Raw genomic sequence first — 24,336 nt, forward strand, 5'->3', positions numbered from 1 at the left:
TTATGGAACAGTATAATTCTCTTAGATTCAATCAGAATATAATGAAGCTTAGTTTAGAGATTGTTTTTCTTTACTGGTATGAGTCTGCCCATCAATGTTGTTTTCAATATTTTCTGTTATTTGAACTCTGTGGTTTAGTGTGAATATATAGTCAGTATTTTCATATTCTTTTATTATTTATTATTAACTATATTTAAAACTTCTATCGTGACTGGTTCTTGTAGAGAGTATCTAACTTTGTGAGTACTTATATTTATTTGGTGACACTGGGTGAGCCACTTCAGAAGGCCTAACCATGTTAGTGAACTACTACCATTTGTATTAGTATTAATATTGCACAGTATAATTGTACACCCTTTGTTAAAGCCCTTAGAATAGCTGATTGTGAATTGTCTGGTAGCAGTGGTAACTACCTTATAGTCTGGGCAGAAGGGGGCATAGCTAGTAGACCTGTGTCAGCCTTTCCCAGGTGTCTGTGCATGTGTGTGTGTGTGTGTGTGTGTGTGTGTGTGTGCACGCAGATCAAATATATCAAAGTTTGTGTGTCAGCTACTTAGAGCAGGGACATGAAGCACTGGGTTTACAGAGAGTGTGCTGGAGGACTTGGCTTAGACACTTGGCTGAGGACCTAACCCTACAGCTGTATCAGTGGGGAGGGTTATTGAGGATCTGGAGGGAGACAGATATAGAGGCAGACAGACCCTGGGCTTAGTATGTTCCCTGTGTGCTTTTAAGAAAAATTGTACTTGGTGCAGAGAGCTGCATCTGGAAATACTGAGTGTAACCATTTGTATTCCAAGTGAACAGCCCTCTCTAGTGTTAGTGGTGAGGATTCAGGCTCCTTGATTACTGGCCCAGTATGGGGGTGACACATAGTGGTGCCCATCACATAATGATAGCAGTGGTGGACATCACACCTTGCTTGTATTCTCCCAAGCTACTGCTTACACTTATCAAGGTTACCAGAACTTGCCAGAGATTTGGGATGCATGCCTAAGCTTAAAAAGGCCCTAGTAGTTGTTAGCCTACTACACACCTATGAGCCTAGGAATCTATGGTGACATCAGTTCCTATACTGGGTACCAACATTATTACCTTCCAGTCTTGCTCGGTGAGGTATCCCAGTGATTTCTGCTCCTAGTTCTCACCTTCTACCAATCATTTTTTATCAGAAACAACAGGTCAGTGCTCCTACAGCTGTCCCTCTCATTGTGGGCAACAGGCCGTTAGCATAGAGTAAACTTTTCTCATTTCCCTTAGCACTCATTTGCCACCCTGATTGTAAGGAATGCCCACCTACTGTCTATACAATCCACTGACGGATCATAGCTCTTTTTCTCCTTAGTCACCTAGCAGCTGCTATCTAGAGGCAATTAACTGCCTTTCACTGTTACACCACACCACTCATTTTCACCCATACATGATCAAATTATGCTAATACCAGCATATCTGCTAGTTGAAAATGTCATACTAAACTGTATACTCAGCCTACCCAGCAGCAGCAGCATCTCACATCTCCCCTTCCAACAGCACTATATCTTTTAACGATAAGTCTGGGCCTGCCATAAAGTCCATTAGCATGGGGTCAGTAAGGTACTGGAGAACCAGTTGACTAATCTGGGTTACCTGGCATAGCTCTGTTGAATGAAAACTGAGCATAAAATTAAGGATTGCTACATTGACTATAGGTTGACTGAGAGGACCCAACCTGGAATAAGATAACATGATGGCTAGGAGGAGACTGGATATTCCATATATCTGAAAAACAATGTGGAAGGGAAGTGAACCAAAGTCGCCTGGCCTGGAATACAAAGTCTACTACTTAGGGGGAGGACAGACTAAAAGGAATTATGATGATAGAGGGTCTTCTGAAGGTAGGGAGGGTTATAGTCAGAATGACTGACTGTATAATGGCAACCAAAATCCAATGTAAACATATAGCTGCTTTCATGGCCTTAGCGTAATATCTACAGTAGGGCTGTGATGGCAAGGAAAATACTGTATTTAGGCAGCAGATGGAGGACTTCCTCCATAAAGCTGGACAAAATGAATTGCTCTTGATAAGGGAGAATCTGAATGCAAATATTGGGACAGACAGAAGAGGATATGACAATTGCCAAGGTCCACGTGGTTGGAACACCGTGCTACTCAAGTAGGCCTCCTCCTAATCAGGAAAGAACACTGAAATCAAATTAAAAAATTGCAAAGTAATCCATAGTGAAACAGTTAGTTCCCAGCATAAAGACTGGTGGTCAAAATTAGCTGCAAATAGTGGTCAGAGAAGGCCCTGAAGTCAACAGAGACCAGGCTGAAGAACTGGAAGTTGACTTGAGCAAAGCACAAATGTTCAAGGAAATACTGTGGACTCTAGCACCTCAAGAGGAGAAGGAAATAGGTGAAGATGATGAATAATGCCAACATCTCAAAACAACATGCACGAATACTATACAACAGATATGCAACAAACTCAGGTATGGAAATAAGGTAGTTAAGGAAAGTTGGTAGTGGAATACAGACATCCAGAAAGTTATCAAAAGAAAGAATAAGTGCAAAAAGAAGTGGGAGATAGAAAAGACAAAAGAGGCTAAGAAGGATCACTGGTTGCCTAAAAAGAGGAGAAAACAAGCAATGGCAATAACCTAGAACAAGGCATCAGATAAACTCTATCAGATTCAAGAAAGTGACTCAGCACATAGCATAAAGAAGCTCCAACAGGTTACATGGCAATAAAAGAAGGATAAAGAAGTCAGTCAGGACACGCCATTCTTAACGGACACCAGTGGTAATTCGCTCAGCAGTCTAGAAGATATTAAGGACAGATGGAAGGAGTATTTCAAGATGCTTTCGAATGAAGAGAAGCTGTACTGCCACATGCACAGCCTATGCTGAATGATGAAGTAGATCCTATCCCAGACAAAGTACAAAGTGCATTAAGAAAAATGAAGTCAGGGAAAATGACAGGCTCAGATGAAGTAATTGCAAATATGATCAGGGTGATAGGTATATTAGGTAAAAATGACATCTGAGCAGTGGAGTAGTAGGGATGAGGCAAAGGAGGCAATTACCCCAGGTACAAAGTGTTACTGGGTGTATGATTGAGAGTGCCTCGTTTTTGTTTGCACTAAAATGCCTGTACAGAAAGACACTTCAGTTCACCATAACTGGGTCTGTGTATTGGCTGCTGTTCTGCAGGTAGCCAATCACACAGTAAACAGAAGATGTGAATTTGGTGGGGTATGATTGGCTGATTTATTGTATGAAGCCAAATGGTTTTGGCTTTCTACAGTAATCCAAAGATTTTTTTTTTTTTTTTTTTTTTTTTTTTGCTCTTTGCATGGCTTGGGGGGCATGTGGATTGACTGTTGTACTGTAAGAACCCAATTAGCTTTCTGCAGTAAGCAGACATCCTTTTTTGTCCTACACTTGAAGTGCTGAGGGGGTGGGGAGCAAGTTTGTGTGGACAGCACAGGGTGTTAGATGAGGTATAGTCATGGCAGTGCAGAGAAACATTGGTAGAATGAGTGTTGGCTATGTACAAAGACTCAGTGATATACGTGCAGACAGTATTTGAACACACAGAGGAGTTTCCTTTGGGAGTGGGTGTGTATTAAGAGTTCAGTTCTGAGCTCACTCTTATTCATACTGGTTATGTACTACATCAGCAAACAGATTCAGGGAGACAGATCAACAAAGCTGCTGTATGCAGATGATGTGCTATTACAAGCAGACTCTAAACAAGAGTTCAACAATGATGGGGTGACTTGAATGCCAAAATGAAGACAAATGGAATGAAATTGAGGACATACAAAACTGTTGCTGTGGCAGCAAATGTGAGAAATCAGAAGGAGCAAAAATTAGCACAAAGCATCAGGTACACCATATCTTAAATGAACTGGAAGTATTCCCACGATTACACAGCTTAACTATGGACATAGAATCATTTTTGTATGTGCTGTTTTTAGACTAACAAAATTAATTGGGAAAGCATTTTTATATATTGTAATTAGGTATGTTGTATGACCTACATGTTTCTACTTTATCCACAATGTATAACATGCAAATATGATCATTTTATAAATATGGAATGGTGATGTTGTTGTTTTCCTGGTTAGGGGTCACCACAGCAGAACTCCAGTCTGCTAATGATTGGCAGTAGATTTTTATGGTGCTGAGTTGCCAGCCCAACACCCAACCTTCAGTGAAGGCACACCCATTCACACATGTCTTTCAGAGGCCACTCGACTGCAGGGAGGACATGCAGACTTCACACAGAAGGCACTCCAGCCGAGAATTGAACAGGAGAACCTCTTGCTGTCAGGCAACAACGCTACCGCTTCACCACCGCAGATTCTAAATATGCAATGGTTATGTTTTTTGCAAATGTAAAACGAAAATAAAAATTGAAAAAAAAAAAGAAAGTGGATGAAAAATAGTAAAGACAAAAACAGCTTCAAGCATCTGGAAGGGGTAGGTGAAGAGAATGGAAGTCTGAATGAAGAGGTCAATGTTAGAATCAGTGGGGTTGCAACCAAGGTGTCACAAGTAGTGTGTGACAGAAGAATGCCAAAGAAGCAGAAAAGTGAACTGCATAAAACAGTGGTACAACCAGTGCTTTTTATATGACAAGGAAACTGGGAAGTGATGGGAATGCAGATGTAGAAGTTTGAGGTGATGGACATGAAGAGCCTGAGGAAAGTAATAGGATGCACACTGGGTGACAGATTTAGACGTGAGGACATTAGATCAGAAGCCAAAGTAACCCCAACTGTTTAAGAGGTCAAGGGGAACAGAATACTGTACATCAGTTACATATGCAGGAAGTGAATAACACAAACCACTGGAAAAAGAGCCAGAAAAAGTAACTAAGAAAAAAACAAATTGGCTCCCTGGTAAATTCACCGTATAAGCTCCATACTCTGATAAATGACACTTGATAGACCACAAATAATAGACAGCAAAAACTTAATAGGTTAAGCACTTTCGTCCTCTTCACTGTTTGGGACATCTTCAGAACAAACAATAACATCACACACAGATTCTTTTATACTAATGTATACAATAATTAAAATCAATTAACAACAATTAAGTCCAAATTAATATTGTTGTCCGATAACTTAAAGAAGCATGTACCCTTTTTACCATACACATTAAAAATCAAACCTAACGATATGCAGACATATTATGATGTGCAACAATACAAAAAATGTAAAAAATATACTAAAAACTCACTGGCTAGCTATATATACTTATTTGAAATAAAAACAGTTATTCAACACAGTGATTGTCATATGTTTAAATAATCAAAGCCCTCTTCTTCAATACAGGCATAACTGAAACACTATCATTAATCCCTGGTGGCATGTTAGCTTTTAATTTAATGATCAAAAAAAAAATCTGTAAGCGCGATAAAAAGTTCCCACCACCCTCCCCTTGGGTTCAAAGCTACCAATTCCAAAATTGTGAACCTAAATTTAGTAAATCCAGGATAATATAATCAGTGTTTAAATAGGGAATTATTCACATTCCATTTCAAAATCGCATATAGATGTTCATAAATTCTGGTCTTCAATTTTCTCTCAGTTTTACCCACATAATAAACACCACATTGGTCACAGATAGAAATATAAACCAGTCCTTTAGTATTGCAGTTGCCCCTAATTAATTTAACTGTGTAACCAACCTCTTTCAAAAAATAGAGTCTGATTCTAAAATGTAGGGGGCATTGTCTACACGTGCCACATCTTGTTGTACCTCTGCAGGAAAGCAGAAGATGGTACAGTAAAGCAGACTTGGTAGAATCAGGAAGACAGCAAAAGGGGATGGGGGCATCCAGCCAAGAGATGGCTGGATTATGTAATAGAAACCTGAAGCAGTCAGACATGGCTGCTGAAGAAGTTAGAGAATGGTTCTGAATTGACTGAAGTGGTGACAGTTAATATGACATTCCAACCCCATGTAAACTAGGGAAAAAGGGAGACAATGATGATGACTGTGTACTTGAAATTGCAATATTTTAGCTCAAAGGCCTGAACAGCAAAAGTTAGCAGTCTGAGACTTAACTCTTCAAGAAGACCCAATGTACCTTGAGACAGAGCTCATCACACAGCCCTGACAGGACTTGAAGCATGGATTTTCAAACAGAACTGATGAAAATTGAAGCATGGCTCTTCAAACAAACCTCGATCGATTTGAGACATGACTCTTCAAATATAATTGACACAACCTGACATGTTAAGCATCTTTGAAGCTTGACACTTGCAAATCTTGACTTCTCTGCCATGCTACATTAATCCTTTTATGTCTATTGGGATAGGTTAGACAAAAAAAATTGTTTTTCTCTAGGGGTGAAGGGGGGTGATACTACCCACAGTGAAACCTCTCCACTCTCTTTTTATGGAAGATTCTACTGATAGTTCTGAATCTGTATGTAAACAGCTGACTTCTGTCTTTTAATATGGTAGTAAATGCACAATGTATGAACCCATATTTCACATTACTCTACACCCCTCCCCTGACCACACCCCCTGCAGCAATGCTGCTAGTAGAGTGTGTCCTGCTCAGACCTGCTGACAAACAAGGCATTCATAATGACTGCCTATAACCTTAACTGGTTCGATTACCTGGTATGTCAGCTCACCTAGGCTCTTCTGTCTCATGCTTTTTCCTGCAGAATGGCTGATTCCACAATCCCTCCCTCCTTCCATCAATAAGAAACATGCCTTTTTGAACTTTGAAGTCACCAGTAAGTTGACTTTTCCATACTGTTAAGCTATACCCACCTTTTGTTGCCATTGGTCTATGTTAGTCTGTAGCTTTTTCCCTTCAGAAAAGAACATTTCTCCTCATCCTCACCATTTTTTCAAGCAATATGTAGATCATCACATACCCCTTCAGCTCACTTCAACTTCTATTCTACTAGTCTGCTAATGAATTGCACTGACCTGTCCCTCAACATTTGCTTCTCACTGCTGTGACTAATGCTGCATATGTTCTCCCACCCATATTACAGTCAGATTTAAAAGCTTCTGTTTGCTCACTGGGTTCATGCTCTACCCTCTGTCACATTTAAGAAAATATCTCACTACTCCCAACGTGACCTCTGCATATCCCTTAAACAAAGTGTAAAAAACAGACATCAGATTCACTGACGACAACAAAAAGCCTTCTTCTGTGATCCTAGATGACTGAGCTGACTTCTGTCAACTACATTGGAAGGGTGAAGTGAAGGTGTTATAGAGTATAGAAAGGAATGCTGTCATATTAGCAAAATGGATGGCGAGGAAGATATATGAAGACTGGAAAGTCTAAAGTTCTACCACCTGGTGGAAATGGCAGGGTGGGGGTATGATTTGAGTATACAAAAGTATCCTGAGTAGTTATAATGGAACAGTGCTAAAAAGAAAGACCGGGTGACTGGGTCCTAGCTGTGGCATGATCTTCAAATAGGGGGATCAAAGTTTAACTTAGATATGAGGAAATATTATTTCAGAAAAAAAGTGGTGGACAGGTAAAACAGTCTATCACAATTGGTGGTAAAGATCATGTCAGTGAATGCTTTCAAGGTGATGTGGGTAATTGAAATAAAGGGTAGAGAAAAGAATACATTATAAGGTTGAGATGTTAGCTGCATTAAATGAGAAGACCTGGTTGAATCATGGTCTTCTTCTGCTGGAATTTGTATGCATGTATACATTAATGTATGGATAGCATTCTGAATGTACATAAACCAACTCACAGGTCAGAGACGGCTATAACAAAGTTTTTTTTTCACTTGCAACCTGTTGCTGAAACTTTCTGATATGGTTCCCCAGATACATCTTCATTTAATGTCCCTAAACTTCAAATACCTTCATACTCCTAGATTAATTTCCCATCCATCCAGTTTAAGAGCTAAGGTATCTCCATCATAAAGCATCCATGGGTAATCATGGGATTCATTCAGCTCATAAATGCCTGCAGCCCCAAGAGTGATCTTTTCTGCCTGACGTCTTATATTAACACAGCAGCAAAATGGTTAATGTAACTGACTTTCAAGAATAGGGTTTGAGTTTAGCCTCCATATGCTATCTAGGTGAAATTTGCGGTTAGGATTTATTGCATAAGCATTACATAAGGACCTGTTGTACTGTATTGCAGTTGTTTAAATATCTTGTGATTCAAACATAGGGATTTTTCACCATAGAAAGATGCTCTGCATTGCCAAAGCCAGTACAAACTAGAAGAGCAGGTGGCGTACCTTTGAGTTCTAGTGCAGTATAAAATACCATACCATATGCTCACTATGAGAATCATTAGCAGTATGCTTCAAATAGCATTATTAATAATGGAGCAAACCAATTTCTAGAGTAAATATTGGTGAAGGGCAGAAATATGAATGCCATAATGATTCATGCGGACTGACCATTAGTATAACAGCATAATAAAATGGTGGGTATTTATGCCGTTTGCCTTCACAGACCTTGTTGCAGAATGCACTTCTGCAAAGATGGGGCATTAAGTGACAAGGAGCTCCTGGACCATTATAATGTGGACAGGCCCACTCTGCAGGGTATATGTGACATATGGAGTTATCAATGCCTCTTTTAATAAAGATGGAAAGACCCAAGTCCTATAGGAAGACTGGACAATTTGCAAAATATCTGGGCCTTATGTACCAAAGCATTAGAGAGGGAGGTTGATATAATGATTAAGTGCTTACCTTAGAGACACAAGGTATATGGTTTGATTCTCACATGGGGTAATTGGGTAGGCTTATATTGGCCCACTAGGGCTGTTAGCCTAGTACTAACCTATGAACCAATGCCATTGGGTGGTAGGAATTTGTACTTCCAAACATATGTCCTCGATATTCAACTAGAAGTTGAATTTTTATTGGGCAGCCTTGACATTTTTGCAAGAGTTTCTTTATGTTATGATGTTATCAAAATGAAGGATACAGTATAGTTGTGTAAGAAATTATAATAACAGTAGATGCCAGAACAGATCACTGTTGCAGTATTGCTCACAGACGAGAGGTATACTGTCAATACCCTACATCCAGCCAGTATACCAAAGAGTGGGTGCCTTCCCCTCATGCCGTACATCTGCCTAATGACCCAGGTGCTTGAAACCATACTGGTACATAAGAGATGTATTGGTGTGATGTTCCTCAGGACCTTCTTGCTCCAGACAAAGAGAAATGAAACAAAAATGAAAGAGGGAGATATATGAAGCATGTCTACCTTAGCCAAGAGAGAGAGAGAGAGAAAGCGAGAGAGAGAGAGAGAAAGGAGAATGCAAATGAGAAAGAGAAGAAGGGTGGAGGGTGCAAATACTGCAACAGTGATTGATTCAGGCATCTGCTTTTATGGTAAGTACTTAACACAGCTGTATTATGTTCTTCATTTGATTACTGTTGCAGTATTACTCAAATATGATAATACTCCCAAAGCTTTTAGAATACTTGGGAGGAGGACTGAGGTGTGGAACTGAAGTCTAGCATTCCTTGGAGGATTGCTATAGTAAAACAAGAACTGGTTCTAGAGAAGGAATCAGTTTTGAAGTGTTTTGTTACCTTGTGTATGGAAGACCAAATGGCTGCTTCTAAAATGTTTTTTTCTTGTCCAAATCTTTGAAAAAGGTGCCAGAAGAAGCAACATCCCTTGCAAAATGAGCTTTCATCTGGATTGGAAATTACTTTCCATGAAAGGAATAATAAAAACATATAGCCAAAGAAATCCATCTGAAGATAGTTTGTTTAGAGACAGGGTAACCCAGCTTCTTACCTTGAAAGGAAATAAAAGGCTTATCAGATTTCTTTATAGTTTAAGTCCTAGCCAAATAGAATCTGAGCTGTCGATGGGCATCAAGCAAAACTCTTTCTCTCTTATTTTGAGGGTTAGGAAAGAAGGTAAACACATTAATAGACTGGTTCAAAGTTATTTCATTGACAACTTTTGGTATAAAAATAGGATTAGTCCTCGGGCGCATACCTCTCAACCTCTTAGCTCAAGAAATCTGGACAAACCCCAGCAAAATGGGGGGACAAAGGCCCAAAAATAGAGACAGATTTTAAATATTGCTCTTATAAGCATAGAAAGTTGATAGAATAACAGGATTTGTGTTAGCATGCATTTTCTTAAGGATATGAAATCTGAAACGCAAATACATGTCATTATTTAGTGACTTTAATTCTTAGATTATTCCAGTGATTTGACAAAAAAATAAGAATGCTATGAGGAAAAGTTTAAAAATATGATGCAAAAATCTGGACATTCTGTGAAAATCTGTACTGTATGCCTCAGGGATATCATGTTTTTGTGAAAGATCAGAAAAGGAGGGGAAGCATAAGAGGTTATAGCTGATAGACAACTGTTGTTGAATTTAGTGTAACAAGCAAGCCTGTCTTCCAAGTGCAGAATTTTGTAGAGATAGAAAAGGCAGGTCAAAGGGCGAAAGAGTTAACTTTCCAAGACACAATTCAGATCAAAAAGAAGAATAGATTTTCTTGGAGATCTGATGTTAAGGGTGCCTTTAAGAAATTACTTGACCTCAAAACATGCAGAGAGAGGTGGCTCTACTGGTAAAGAGGTGGACATATCTGACTAATGTGCTTTTACAGAAGAATATGCCAGTCTGGCATGGAGCAGCTCACACAGATACGAAAGAATAGTCGAGTTACACATTTGATAAAGGGTCTTGTTATTTTTTTTGCTACAAGATAGAACATCTCTTCCATTTGTAAATAAAAAATCTATTTGTATCAGACTTTCTACCCTCCTGTAATACCTGCAGTGCATCTTCCAAAGAAAGGAGCCTAAATGGGATTACAGTAGTATCACCAAACTGTTAGGTTTATGATTTGTAAGTGTGGATTAATGAGAGTGCTTTTGTTGTGCAAGTCTATTCTGAGGGATAACTTATGGTGCTTGTGCTTGGTAAGATTTTAAAAAAAAGAGAACCAGTGTTGTCTGGGTCCAAAGGGGGTCACCAATAGCATCTTTCCCAGGCTGACATTGCCAGTGTGCAGAAATAAGATTTTGTCCATCCTTGTTTATGTACTACATTAGTGAGGTATTGTCTGCTAGAACTCAAAGAATTCTTGGAGACTACAGGTGATACAAAGAACGCAGACCAAAGATCAAGGGCTGCATTTCCCTGACATTTAAGTGATTGTTCCTGTCCTGACCTGACCATACATCCTGGACACATGTTCTTGGAATATAACTCTGAAGCCTGGTCTGTGTTAAATGTGCAAAATATTTTTTTGGAGACAAAGGCATATTTTAGCAGTTTTATTTTCAACAGATAACAGCAGCTTCATGAGAAACACCAAAAGCAAATTTAAATCATGACAAGCTATGGCTATTTTATGTGTAAAAATATGCATCATTCATCAGTTTGTTATTAGCTGAGGGCAAGTCCCTGTCCAGTACATTATTCAATACTTCTTCTTTCGGCTTTTTCCCAGTTAGGGGTTGCCACAGCGGATCACCTGTCTGATCATGATGGGCAGTGGAGTTTTACGGTGTTGTGTTGCCAGCCCGGTGCCCAACCTTCCACAGAGGGCACACACTCAAGCCTAAGGCCAATTTAGAGTATCCAATCCACCTACAGCATATCTTTAGGAGGTGAGAGGAAACCGGAGAACCCGGAGAAAACCCACGTGACCACAGGGAAGACATGCAGACTCCGCACAGAAGGCACCCCAGCCGAGGATCGAACCAGAGAACCTCTTGCTGTAAGATGGCAATGCTAACCACTGCACCACCATGGCCACCCAGTATATTATTCAACACTATTCTTACAAATTTTCCAAATTTAACCAATGAACACACTTTTTCTATTTGCAAGATACCAGCGTCTCACACCTTTTAAATCTAAAAACATAAATAAATAATAACATCTAAACAAATTCTACCTAAATAAATCCATCCAAACACTTCCACCAAGTAAATTCCCACTGACAGTCTAAAGCATCCATATATACTTCTTGGATAGGAGAGGGAACCAGTAATTCAGAATTGTGTGATATCTGGTTGATCCACAAAAGATGTTCCTTCTTTATGAAGGGCTAGAGAGGACTTGGGAAGTTCAAGGGGTGGTAATGTTGTGTTCAGACTTACTTGGGGTGCCACTTAATCTTCTTCACATGGAGTCTGGCAAAAGGAATCATTTGTATGGTTGAAGCCATGTTCCCCAGGCCTTTCAGTATGTCTCTTGCAGAGGTCAGTTCTGGTGAAAGGAGAAATTGAAAGAAGGACATTGGAAATTGCATTTGTCCTGAGGGAGAAATGCTGTCATAGAGAGAGTATCTATGTAGCATCCTAGAAAGACTAAAGCCTGATAAGTTTGAAAGAGAGATTTTTTCAAGTTTAGGTTGAAACTTAGATAATGGAAGATATCTATGGTAAAACCGGGCTCATGAAAGGGCTTGTCCATTGAAGTAACTATAATAAACTTGCCTAGGTAGGAGTTTATGTGGATACCCTGGAGACTACAGAATACTGTTGGCAGGGGCTAGGCATTTTGTAAGTACCCATGGCATGGAGCTGTAGAAAGACCAAAGGGCATAGTAGAAGACTGAAAATGAGATTGCAAGGCACAAAATCTTAAGCATTTCTGGTGTGCTGGATGAATGAGAATATGAAGGTAAAAATCCCCAAGATCCAAGGTTACCAGAAAAGCTTGTGGAAAGATTATTGGAAAAACAGAATAAAGAGTCAACATTTTGATTTTTGGCATAACAAAGAAATTGTTGAGGGCTGATACATCCATAATGGACTTCCAAATTCTCTCCTGTCTTGGAACCCAGAAATTGGAAATGTCTTGAATTAAATTCCTGTCTCTCTTGGTGTTGAGGACTTAATTCTATAGTTTCTTACTGATACAATTCCTGCAGTATTGTCCAAACCAGATGTGTTTGGTTTGGAGCACCTGTTGGATTCCAGGAAGGGGTTAGAGGGAAGTTCCAAGTTCATTTTGTGCCTTTCTGCATACTACTGAGAACCTATTTGTCTGAGGTTATCTGTTCCCAAAAGGACAGGGACTGAGAATGTTTCCTTGAAAGGTTGGGAAGGGATTGGCCAAGATGGGAGGAGGAGGTTAATATTCACAAATTAGAAGATATGTAAGCAAAGAAACCTTTAGGTCTTTTGAAAATTGTTTTGGATTTATTTTGAACTTCCTTCTTGGAGTTATGCTTACCCGTTTGTTGGGATTGTTGGTCCTTGTGAAAAAATGATTCTGCCTTAGTCCTTTATTGTTTTACCTTTTTCAGGTTTTTTAAAAATGCCATCAGCACCTGGACCATAAAGAGTATCTATATCCAGGGATGCATCTAACAACTTGGCCTTAACATCCTATGGGAGTGACTGCAGACATAACTAAGAGTATCTTCTTAGTACAGGACAGTAGCTGCTGAGACAGCTGAGGATTTGGGAACACCCATGTTTAGCAAGTTATAGTGTCTATTTTGCATGCCAGAAGCTTGCTTCCCTTCCCACTAAAAATGCTACAGCATCTTTAATATAGTGTCCCCAAAGGACAATTCCTCTAATGGGGAATCATGGGAAACAGTACCATCATCCTCAGAATCAAACCCTGTTGGGGAATGGATTTGAGTGGAGTAAGGAAGGAATTCCATGTTGGAGTCTGAATCTTCTTACAAAAAAGATGCATCTTTAAGCATCTTTTGAGCTGAAGAACAACAACAAGCGAGGAGAAGAAATGAAGAGGTATTAGGTACATAAGAACATTAAATGGGCCTTGAGAGAAGTAATCCTATTCTTTCTGCTAGTTGGAGAAGGAGCAGCAGAAAGACAGTTATGTTTGTTCTTTAGGGAGTATCAGCAGAAATTGAATGAGGACCTGTCATACTTCAATCAGAGTACCCAGTACTTCTTCACAGATGAAGATCTGTGGTACACACTTGGGTCCCTCTGAAATAATTTGCTGAGGTTCTCCCTTCATGACCTTGCCAACCATCTGATTTGTCATATGGAACACACCATCAAGCTGTGCCTTGCCAACCTCCAACAGGGTCATGACAGTAGAAGGACCACAGAAACTAGACAGTCATGTGTTGCAAAAGAGACATCTCGATCTAACTGGACACCCAAAACTTCAGAAGGTTTAGGCTTCTTCAGTTTCTTTTGCGGGTCTATATTAGGAAAGCGAAAAGACGTTTACACGAATATGTAAACGTCGAACCATATAGCGCGAAGTGGACTTAGAGCGAAAGTCAAAAACCACAAAAATGGAAATATCGAATTTCCATGGTTGGCCCATCTGTGGATTAGCTGCATAAGGTAAGTGTTGGATAGTTACGGAGTTTAGGATAGGGTGCGGATTAAGGTAAGTGCTTAGATAAGTAATGTATGTTAGATTTAGTGTAGGGTTAGAGGTAGGGTTTTGTTAAATGTATGTATGTATGTTATTTATTTTGTTTGTGTATATTTTCATAGGAGAAGTGTGCAGTAGTTGTAGTTACGGACCTTAGGGTTAGGGAGGGGTTAAGGATAGTGCGTAGATAGTTTAGTATGTGGGGTTTAATAGTGTTGGTGGTAGGGTTTTGTTAAATGTATGTATGTGGATTATTTGTTTTGTTTGGGTGTATGTCTGTAGGGGATGTGTGGTAGTTACAGACCTTAGGGTTAGGGAGGGGGTTAAGGATAGTGCATAGTTAGTTGTGTATGTAGGGTTTAGTGTAAGGTTGGAAGTAGGGTTTTGTGCTTTAGGTTAGAAGTAGGGTTTGGTTAGTGTATGTATGTGGTTTATTTGTCTTATTTGGGTAGGTAGTATATAGCTAGTGGTGGGGTTGGCCGACTATGACAGTTCGATTTTTTTTTTCGCTGTTTAATGCATTCGGGATTTTCACGGTTCGCGATATAGGGGTCGATGTTTTGGTATTCGCGCACATGGTTTTTCGCTTTCGTAATATAGACTCTCTTTTGCAGCTGTTGAGGGATACCCAATAAGGAAGATTCAGAGGCCATCCAATCGTATGCGAATTCTTTTAGTCTCTGATTTAACAAATACATTTTAGAGAGGCTAAGTGTCTCCTTATGATTTTAGGGACAATGTTTTTATAGATGCAACACATATTGTGATTAAGACCAAGACAAAAAAGGCATTTAGTATGTTTGTCTCTATAAGGATTCTGCCTGTCACATTCACGTTTACCTCACTTAGCAGACATGAAAAGTGAACATTTCTGTCAATAGTCATAGATATTTGAATTTCTGCTATGTTTCTCTATGTATATAAATTATTCTTAATGCATTTTGATAATGCAGCACAAACTGATAAGAGTTAAGGAAATTATTTTATTGACAGCTTTGTTTACAATACTTTTTTGTGTGGGGTTGTACTAGTCTGAATGCTTAAACAATGTTTATTGTTTTCTTTTTCTAAGTGACTGTATAACTTGTAGGGTAAAACATTCTCACTTTACATAAAGCAACATTGAGTTATTTGATACAACTATTACATTTTTCTTCAGTTTTATACTGAAAAACTCTAAAGCATTAGTCAGTTTTACAGCTTCCATAATTTTCCAAGATTTCTGTTAGTTATATTACCTATATATATTTAAAACTTCTTAACTATGCATTGCACCCACTATCTTTTCACTGTATGACCAAACATTTTAATTCATTAACCATAACACCCCCAGCAACATAGGGACCCTGACCTTAATATTAGTAAAATAACTTTAAACTCTTTGCTCCATAATCAACTCTATATACAGAATATGCTGCCTGCCACATGTGCGAGTTGTGTACGACTGCATAGCTAGGTTAACTACCAGATAGTACTTCAGGCTGCAGTTGATACTTTTGCTGACTTGGGCACATGTAACCTGGGAGTACACTTTCCTAGAGATCCTCTTTAGCCTTTTACAGAATGGGGCTAGGGCCACGGCACAGGTCTCAGAAGAAGTGAACAAAATGGGAGCAATAAGCAGGTAGTTGGAAGTCTGCTGTACTGGTGCCTTCCCTTCATTCTCCAGTCAAGCCAATGTCCATTAATAATTTTAGTACTATCCAATGAATAGCCCCTTGATGACTACAACTTTTTAAGCTATGAACAGTTATAAGCTGTTGACAGACTGCCTCCTATGGGCCAGGGTTTAATTTTCTCAGACTCCATTTGCCTATTGTGTGACTGTGCAAGCACGCAAACGGGATCGGGGGAAAATAATAAAATAAACCTAAAATAAGCATTCTAACAAAAATCAGTATTCTGTCATGCAAGTCAATGGCAGGCAGAAGACAACCTGGCCAGTGAGTAGTGGTTGCTAAGGAGGGAGGCTCAGTGTGAGACATGTGACTATGCATTAGCAGGCAATATTATGCAAATGAGGGGAAGGATAGTAAATCCCAGTTTTCCCCAGCATGTGAGTCAGGTCCCAACAGTGTAAGAGTAGGAATAGCTTGGTGCAAGCCTAGGAGGTAGGTGACATCATGGTGGGGGGGGGGGGTGTCAGGCATACTGCAAGCGGATTGGAGCCCTGCGGCTCGATTTTGCTCTTGGATGTGTCTAAACCTGCCTAGCACTCTTTACAAAGCCTAAGCGGGTTTTACAGGAAGAAAAAAGAAGTTAAACTAGGAAATAGCAGCAGTGTGCATATTTGAGTACTCTGTTTGCATGGTGCGCACACGGGCTTAAACAGGGAGGCAATGGGAAGTGAAAACAGCAGTAGGAATGCAATCATGGAGAACTAGCTTAGCTGGCAGGTGAAATGTATCGGAATCAGCCAATCACACAGGCAGCAGACCAGCCCAGCCCAGAACACTACTATAAACTAAGCAGACACCTTCCCCTCTGGTTTTTCCCACACTCTACACCACCGGTGTATAAAAGCAGGGAAATTTTTACAAACAAACCTACAAAATGAGAAGGGCTGCAGCAGGCAACATAGAACAACATGTGCAAGAGGCTGAGGGTGGTGAGGATATGAATGCTGCCGAACAACCCACAGTGAGGAGACGGAGAAGAGTGTACAGACCCAGGGTAACCTACCAGGGGCTACATGAGCTGGCAATAGTGGAGTGTTATAGGGTGGACAGAAAACTCCTACAGCAACTCCTACACCACACCTGACACACCAAACAGACTGAGGGGAACCCATCCCAGTGCATACCAAGGTATGTGTAGGCCTAGGTATACCAGCCACAGGTACCTCCCAAAGCACAACTGGGGATATCATGGGGATCTCACAGTCATCAGCATCCAGAGTATTCCACCAGTTCTTGAATGCCATGTCAGCATATGCCAGTGAGCACGTATATTTCCTCAACACCCATGAGGTGTTGACCAGCAATATGCATCTCTTCCACCAAATAGCAGAATACCCTGGGTAGTGGGTGCTATAGACTGCATGCACATATGCATCAAAGCACTACCTGGTGAGTAGGGTAGGGCCAACATCAACTGCAGGGCCATCCCCTCTATCAACTGCCAGGTCATATGTGATGCCCAGAGCATTATAATGAATTTGTTTGCTGGCTGCCCTGGAACCTATGACAATTCCTACATATGGCATCTGATGCAGCTGTACCAGAGATTTGCCAATGGGGACATCCCCTTCGGTCACCTAGTTGGGGATGCTGGGTACACACTGGAGCCATGGCTGATGACACACATCAGAAATGCACACACACCTGAACAACAACACCATAATGAGGCACACGCACAGGCCAGACATATAATAGAGCATGTGTTTGGGATGCTCAGGTCATGGTTCCAGTGTCTGGACACATCCGGTGGAGCCTTGCAGTATTCACCAGCTACATGTACCCAAATTGTTGTGGTATGTGCTATGCTACAGAATATGATCCTGCAGAAACAGCTGCAGCAGGAACAGCATGGGGCAGGGCCACACAGCCCCAGATCAATGCCAAGGCCTGCACAGGCACAGAGTGACCCAGAGGAGGAACAACCTGAGCCTGCCCCAGTAGGCAGAAGGAGGCGTGCCCAGTATGCCTTGGCCTTGGCAAAGAGGCAACGCATAGCACATGCACTGACACAGTATGGACCCAGGGAATGACACCGCTCTCTGACTCGCACATACAGTAAAAGGGATGCCAAATATGACACTACCTGTGCTCAATCATGTGTAGGGAGTGTAGTATGTGCATCCAACATGGGCAGCCCTCCAGCACCATCCGCAAATCTGGCACACCCTCAAGGTAAGTCAATCAACCTACCAATTGCCAAATGGAGTATAATGTGTCATTACCAGTAGCTATGGTATGGATGTGAGCATGCAAGGGAATTGGGCTGCTGAATGTTATGACAGCAACAGTAGACACCCATAGTGGCACCATGACATCTGTAACACATACTGGAGTCACCATAGTAGCCAGTACTACACAAGGTGGCAAAACCCACTGCAGGAAATGTGCTGAGTGACATGTGTGTCCATATGACCCACACATGCCAGTCAGGGTGGTTCACATACCCAACAACAGTCTCAGCCAGCAGAACAGGTGTAGACAAACCCAAACAGAGCCTGTGCCATGGCCCCAAATGATGGCTATGTTTAACCTTCCGCCAGGCCTACACAGACAGACCACAGCAGGGCAGGTAGTGTGATGTTAGTTCTGAAGGGTAGGAAGTCAGACAATAATATGTAGGGCAACCAAAGCCACAATCTGTAGTACACTGGTATGCTTCTAGTCAGCATGATAGCTAGCAATACAGAATGAAATGGAGTCCCTGACATACCAGTGCAATCAAAGCAAATGTGTACAAGTGTCACGTGTGCCCCCACATCCGAGATAATAATGTAATAACAGTCAGGTGTGCCCCCCACCCTGTGTAGAAATGTAGAAATAGACAGGTGTGCTCCCCCATCCTACATAGTAATGTAATAAGAGTCAGGTGTGCCCCACAATCCTGTGTAGAAATGTAGAAATAGTCATGTGTGCCCCCCATCCTACATAGTAATGTAATAACAGTCCGGTGTGCCCCCCCAATCCTGTGTAGAAATGTAGAAATAGTCAAGTGTGCCCCCCATCCTACATAGTAATGTAATAACAGTCAGGTGTGCCCCCCGCGCTCCTGTTTAGAAATGTAGGAACAGTCAGGTGTGCCCCCCCTGCTATTCAGAAATGTGGTAACAGTCAAAGACAAATGATCTATGGATACACTGCATAGACAGTATGCTACCTGTCGGTGTACAACACAAAGGTCAGCACTGCAGCACAAACTACCTGGACATGGTCCACACATTCAATACAGATGGCCATACTGGGCATGCTCACACACTTAAACACATGAAGGCCATGTCTGCAAACACCAGTGGACCAGACATATCTGGCAGTTGCAGTTGTTAGTGCAGACAATCGTCAGTATGCACCACTCATGCCTTGCACACACAGTGGATAGGAATACAGACATATATGTCAGGACAACACACTATAATAAGCCAAAGGTAGACGTACATAGATGTCTGGAAGAGGGTGACTGTGATAAGGAGCCATCCAGGCCTGTCCCACCCAGCACACAGGCAAAGGGCCCTAAACACATGAGGTGCAGATGTCACTCACTGCAGATACTAGCCACCAGTATCTGCCAGCATTACAGACTACATGGCGCACTTGCCAGCTATGCAACATGAATGTACAAGGAAGTAGTCATCTAGCAGCTGTATACACATATCTGTGAAATATGACCCCGTGTGTGCCTGCATGTGGCGTGTCAAACTATAGATGAATGGGTTATGGCCCATGCACAACACTGCCCTCCCAATAGCCCTACTATGACAAGCCTGCTGAGGTCATCCAATGTGAAATACACCTTTGGGAGAGTCACAGCCCAGTAATCTCCATGGCACGTCCCATAACTGTGAACTGCTATAGTGTGATAAACTAATTAGGTAGGAGCTCTAACCTCAGATGTGGCAACTGTGTATGAGTGCGTGTCTGTCTGTCTCTGACTGTGTTGAGAGCAATGCTTTTTAGGGTACTCACACTCCCTTCAATTCATATACTTAACTGTGGCAAGGCTGCTGATGTCACCCACCTAGAAATGTACCTCTGGGAAGGCTGTAGCCCAGTAATCTCTGTAGCGCATCCTGTAACTGTGTATTATTGTAGTGTGATAAAATAGTTAGGTAGGTGTTCTAATCCCAGACATGGCAAGTGTGTGTATGTCTGTCTGTGTAGAGAGCAATGTTTTTTAGAGTACACACACTCCTTACAATTCATATGATCAACTTTGGCAAGGCTGCTGATGTCACCTACTTAGAAATACACCTCTGGGAAGGTTGCAGCCCAGTAATCTCTGTAGCGTATAACTAAAACCTATAACTGCATACTGCTGTAGTGTGATAAAGTAGTTATATAAGTGTTTTAATCCCAGACATAGCAAGTGTGTGTGTCTGTTTGTGTAGAGAGCAATGCTTTTTAGGGTACTCACACTCCTTACAATTCATATGCTCAACTTTGGCAAAGCAGCTGATGTCATCCACCTAGAAATACACCTCTGGGAAAGTTGTAGCCCAATAATATCTATAATGCATCCTGTAACTGCGTACAACTGTCATGTGATAAAGTAATTAGGTAGCTGTTTTCAACTGTGTGTTTATGTGCATGTCGGTCTGTCTCTGACTGTGTACAGAGCAATGCTTTTTAGGGTACTCACACTCCCTACAATTCATATACATAACTTTGGCAAGGCTGCTGATGTCACCCACCTAGAAATACACCTCTGGGAAGGCTGTAGCCCAGTAATCTCCGTAGCACGTCATGTAACCACGTACTGCTGTAGTGTGCTAAAGTAGGTCAATAGGTGTTATAATCCCAAACATGGCAAGTGTGTGTCTGTCTGCGTAGACAGCAAAGATTTTTAGGGTACTCACACTATTTACAATTCATATGCTCAACTTTGGCGAGACTGCAGATGTCATCCACCTAGAAATACACCTCTTGGAAGGCAGTACCCCAGTAATCTCTATAGTGTGTCCTGTAACTGCATATTGCTGTTGTGTGATAAAGTAGTAAAGTAGCTGTTCTAACCCCAGACTTGGCAAGTGAGTGTGTGTTTGTGTACATGTCTGTCTGTCTCTGATCATGTAGAGAGCCATGTTTTGTAGGGTACTCACACTCCCTACAATGCATATACATAACTTTGGCAAGGCTGCTGATGTCACCCACCTAGAAATACACCTCTGGGAAGGTTTTAGCCCAAGAATCTCTATAGTGCATTTTGTAACTGCGTACTGCTCTAGTATGATAAAGTAGTTAGATAGGTGTTCTAATCCCAGACATGGCAAGTGTATGTGTGTGTGTGTGTGTGTGTATGTGTGTGTGTGTGTGTGTGTGTGTGTGTGTGTGTGTGTCTGCCTGTCTGTGTAGAGAGCAATGCTATTTAGGGTACACACACTCCTTACAATTCATATGCTCAGCTTTGGCAAGGCTGCTGATGTCACCCACCTAGAAATACACCTCCGGGAAGATTGCAGCCCAGTAATCTCTGTAGTGTGTCCTGTAACTGTGTACTGCTGTAGTGTGATAAAGTAGTTAGGTAGGTGTTGTAATCCCAGACATGGCAAGTGTGTGTGTGTCTGAGTCTGTTTGTGTAGGGAGCAATGTTTTTTAGGGTACTCACACTCCTTACAATTCATATGCTCAACTTTGGCAAGGCTGCTGATGTGACCCACCTAGAAATACACCTCTGGGAAGAGTGTAGCCCAGAAATCTCTGTAGCGCATGACATCACTGCATATTGCTGTAGTGTGATTTAGAACTGTGGTAGGGTTCCATAGCAGTTCTGGATGTTTTTTGTGTGTTTCAATGTCTGTGTAGGGAGCAATGCATTTTAGGCTAGTCATACTCAGTACATTTCAAATGGCCTGCTTTGGCAATCCTGCTGATGTCATTCATTGTGAAATACACCTTTGCGGAAGGTGCTCTCCAGGAATCCCTGTGGGGTGTCGTGTAACAGCTCCATGCTGTAGTGTGATATAGACCTCTGTTAGGGGTTCTAAACCCACACATGTCAGTTGTGGCTGTTTTGTGTATGTGTCACTGTCTGTGTAGGGAGCAATGCATTTTAGGCTAGTCACATGCAGTACATTTCACATGGCCTACTTTGGCAATCCTGCTGATGTCATTCATTGTGAAATACACCTTTGGGGAAAGAGTTCTCCAGTAATCCCTGTGGTGTGTCCTATAATAGCTCCACGTTGTAGTGTGATAGAGGTCTCTGTTAGGGGTTCTATACCCACAAATGTTGGTTGTGGATGTTTTGTGTGTCACTGTCTGTGTAGGGAGCAATGCATTTTAGGCTAGTCACATGCAGTACATTTCAAATGGCCTACTTTGGCAATCCTGCTGATGTCATTCATTGTGAAATACACCTTTGGGGAAAGAGTTCTCCAGTAATCCCTGTGGTGTGTCCTATAATAGCTCCACGTTGTAGTGTGATAGAGACCTCTGTTAGGGATTCTATACCCACAAATGTTGGTTGTGGATGTTTTGTGTGTCACTGTCTGTGTAGGGATCAATGTATTTTAGGCTAGTCACACACAGTACATTTCAAATGGCCTACTTTGGCAATCCTGATGATGTCATTCATTGTGAAATACACCTTTGCGGAAAGAGTTCTCCAGTAATCCCTGTGGTGTGTCCTATAATAGCTCCACGTTGGAGTGTGATAGAGACCTCTGTTAGAGGTTCTATACCCGCAAATGTTGGTTGTGGACATTTTGTGTGTCACTGTCTGTGTAGGGAGCGATGCATTTTAGGCTAGTCACACGCAGTACATTTCAAATGGCCTACTTTGGCAATCCTGCTGATGCTATTCATTGTGAAATACACCTTTGCGGAAGGTGCTCTCCAAGAATCTCTGTGGGGTGTCCTGTAACAGTTCCATGCTGTAGTGTGATACAGACCTCTGTTAGGGGTTCTATACCCACAAATGTTGGTTGTGGATGTTTGTGTGTCACTGTCTTTGTAGGGAGCAATGCATTTTAGGATAGTCACATGCAGTACATTTCAAATGGCCTACTTTGGCAATCCTGCTGATGTCATTCATTGTGAAATACACCTTTGGGGAAAGAGTTCTCCAGTAATCCCTGTGGTGTGTCCTATAATAGCTACACATTGTAGTGTGATAGAGACCTCTGTTAGGGATTCTATACCCACAAATGTTGGTTGTGGATGTTTTGTGTGTCACTGTCTGTGTAGGGAGCAATGTATTTTAGGCTAGTCACACACAGTACATTTCAAATGGCCTACTTTGGCAATCCTGATGATGTCATTCATTGTGAAATACACCTTTGGGGAAAGAGTTCTCCAGCAATCCCTGTGGTGTGTCCTATAATAGCTCCACATTGTAGTGTGATAGAGACCTCTGTTAGAGGTTCTATACCCGCAAATGTTGGTTGTGGACATTTTGTGTGTCACTGTCTGTGTAGGGAGCAATGCATTTTAGGCTAGTCACACGCAGTACATTTCAAATGGCCTACTTTGGCAATCCTGCTGATGCTATTCATTGTGAAATACACCTTTGCGGAAGGTGCTCTCCAAGAATCCCTGTGGGGTGTCCTGTAACAGTTCCATGCTGTAGTGTGATACAGACCTCTGTTAGGGGTTCTAAACCCACACATGTCAGTTGTGGCTGTTTTGTGTATGTGTCACTGTCTGTGTAGGGAGCAATGCATTTTAGGCTAGTCACATGCAGTACATTTCACATGGCCTACTTTGGCAATCCTGCTGATGTCATTCATTGTGAAATACACCTTTGGGCAAAGAGTTCTCCAGTAATCCCTGTGGTGTGTCCTATAATAGCTCCACGTTGTAGTGTGATAGAGACCTCTGTGAGGGGTTCTATACCCACAAATGTTGGTTGTGGATGTTTTGTGTGTCACTGTCTGTGTAGGGAGCAATGTATTTTAGGCTAGTCACACGCAGTACATTTCAAATGGCCTACTTTGGCAGTCCTGCTGATGTCATTCATTGTGAAATACACCTTTGAGAAAAGAGCTCCCCAGTAATCCCCATGGTGTGTCCTATAATATCTCCATGCTGTAGTATGATACAGACCTCTGTTAGAGGTTCTATACCCACACATTTCAGTTGTGGAATTTTTGTATGTGTGTGTGTGTCACTGTCTGTGTAGGGAGCAATGCATTTTAGGCTTTTCACACTCACTACAATTCGAATGTCCCACTTTGGCAATCCTGCTAATGTGATCCAATGTGATATACACCTTTGGGGAAGGAGTACTCCAGTAATCTCTGTGGCATGTACTATAACTGTGTAGTGCTGTAGTCTAATAAAATAGATAGGCAGGGGTTCCACTCCCTGACATGACAGGTGCCTGTGTTTGTAACTTGTATCATCT

Source organism: Protopterus annectens, chromosome 5.part0 (assembly GCF_019279795.1).
Source record: "Protopterus annectens isolate FY-2018-M chromosome 5.part0, PAN1.0, whole genome shotgun sequence".
Taxonomy (NCBI): Eukaryota; Metazoa; Chordata; order Ceratodontiformes; family Protopteridae; genus Protopterus; species Protopterus annectens.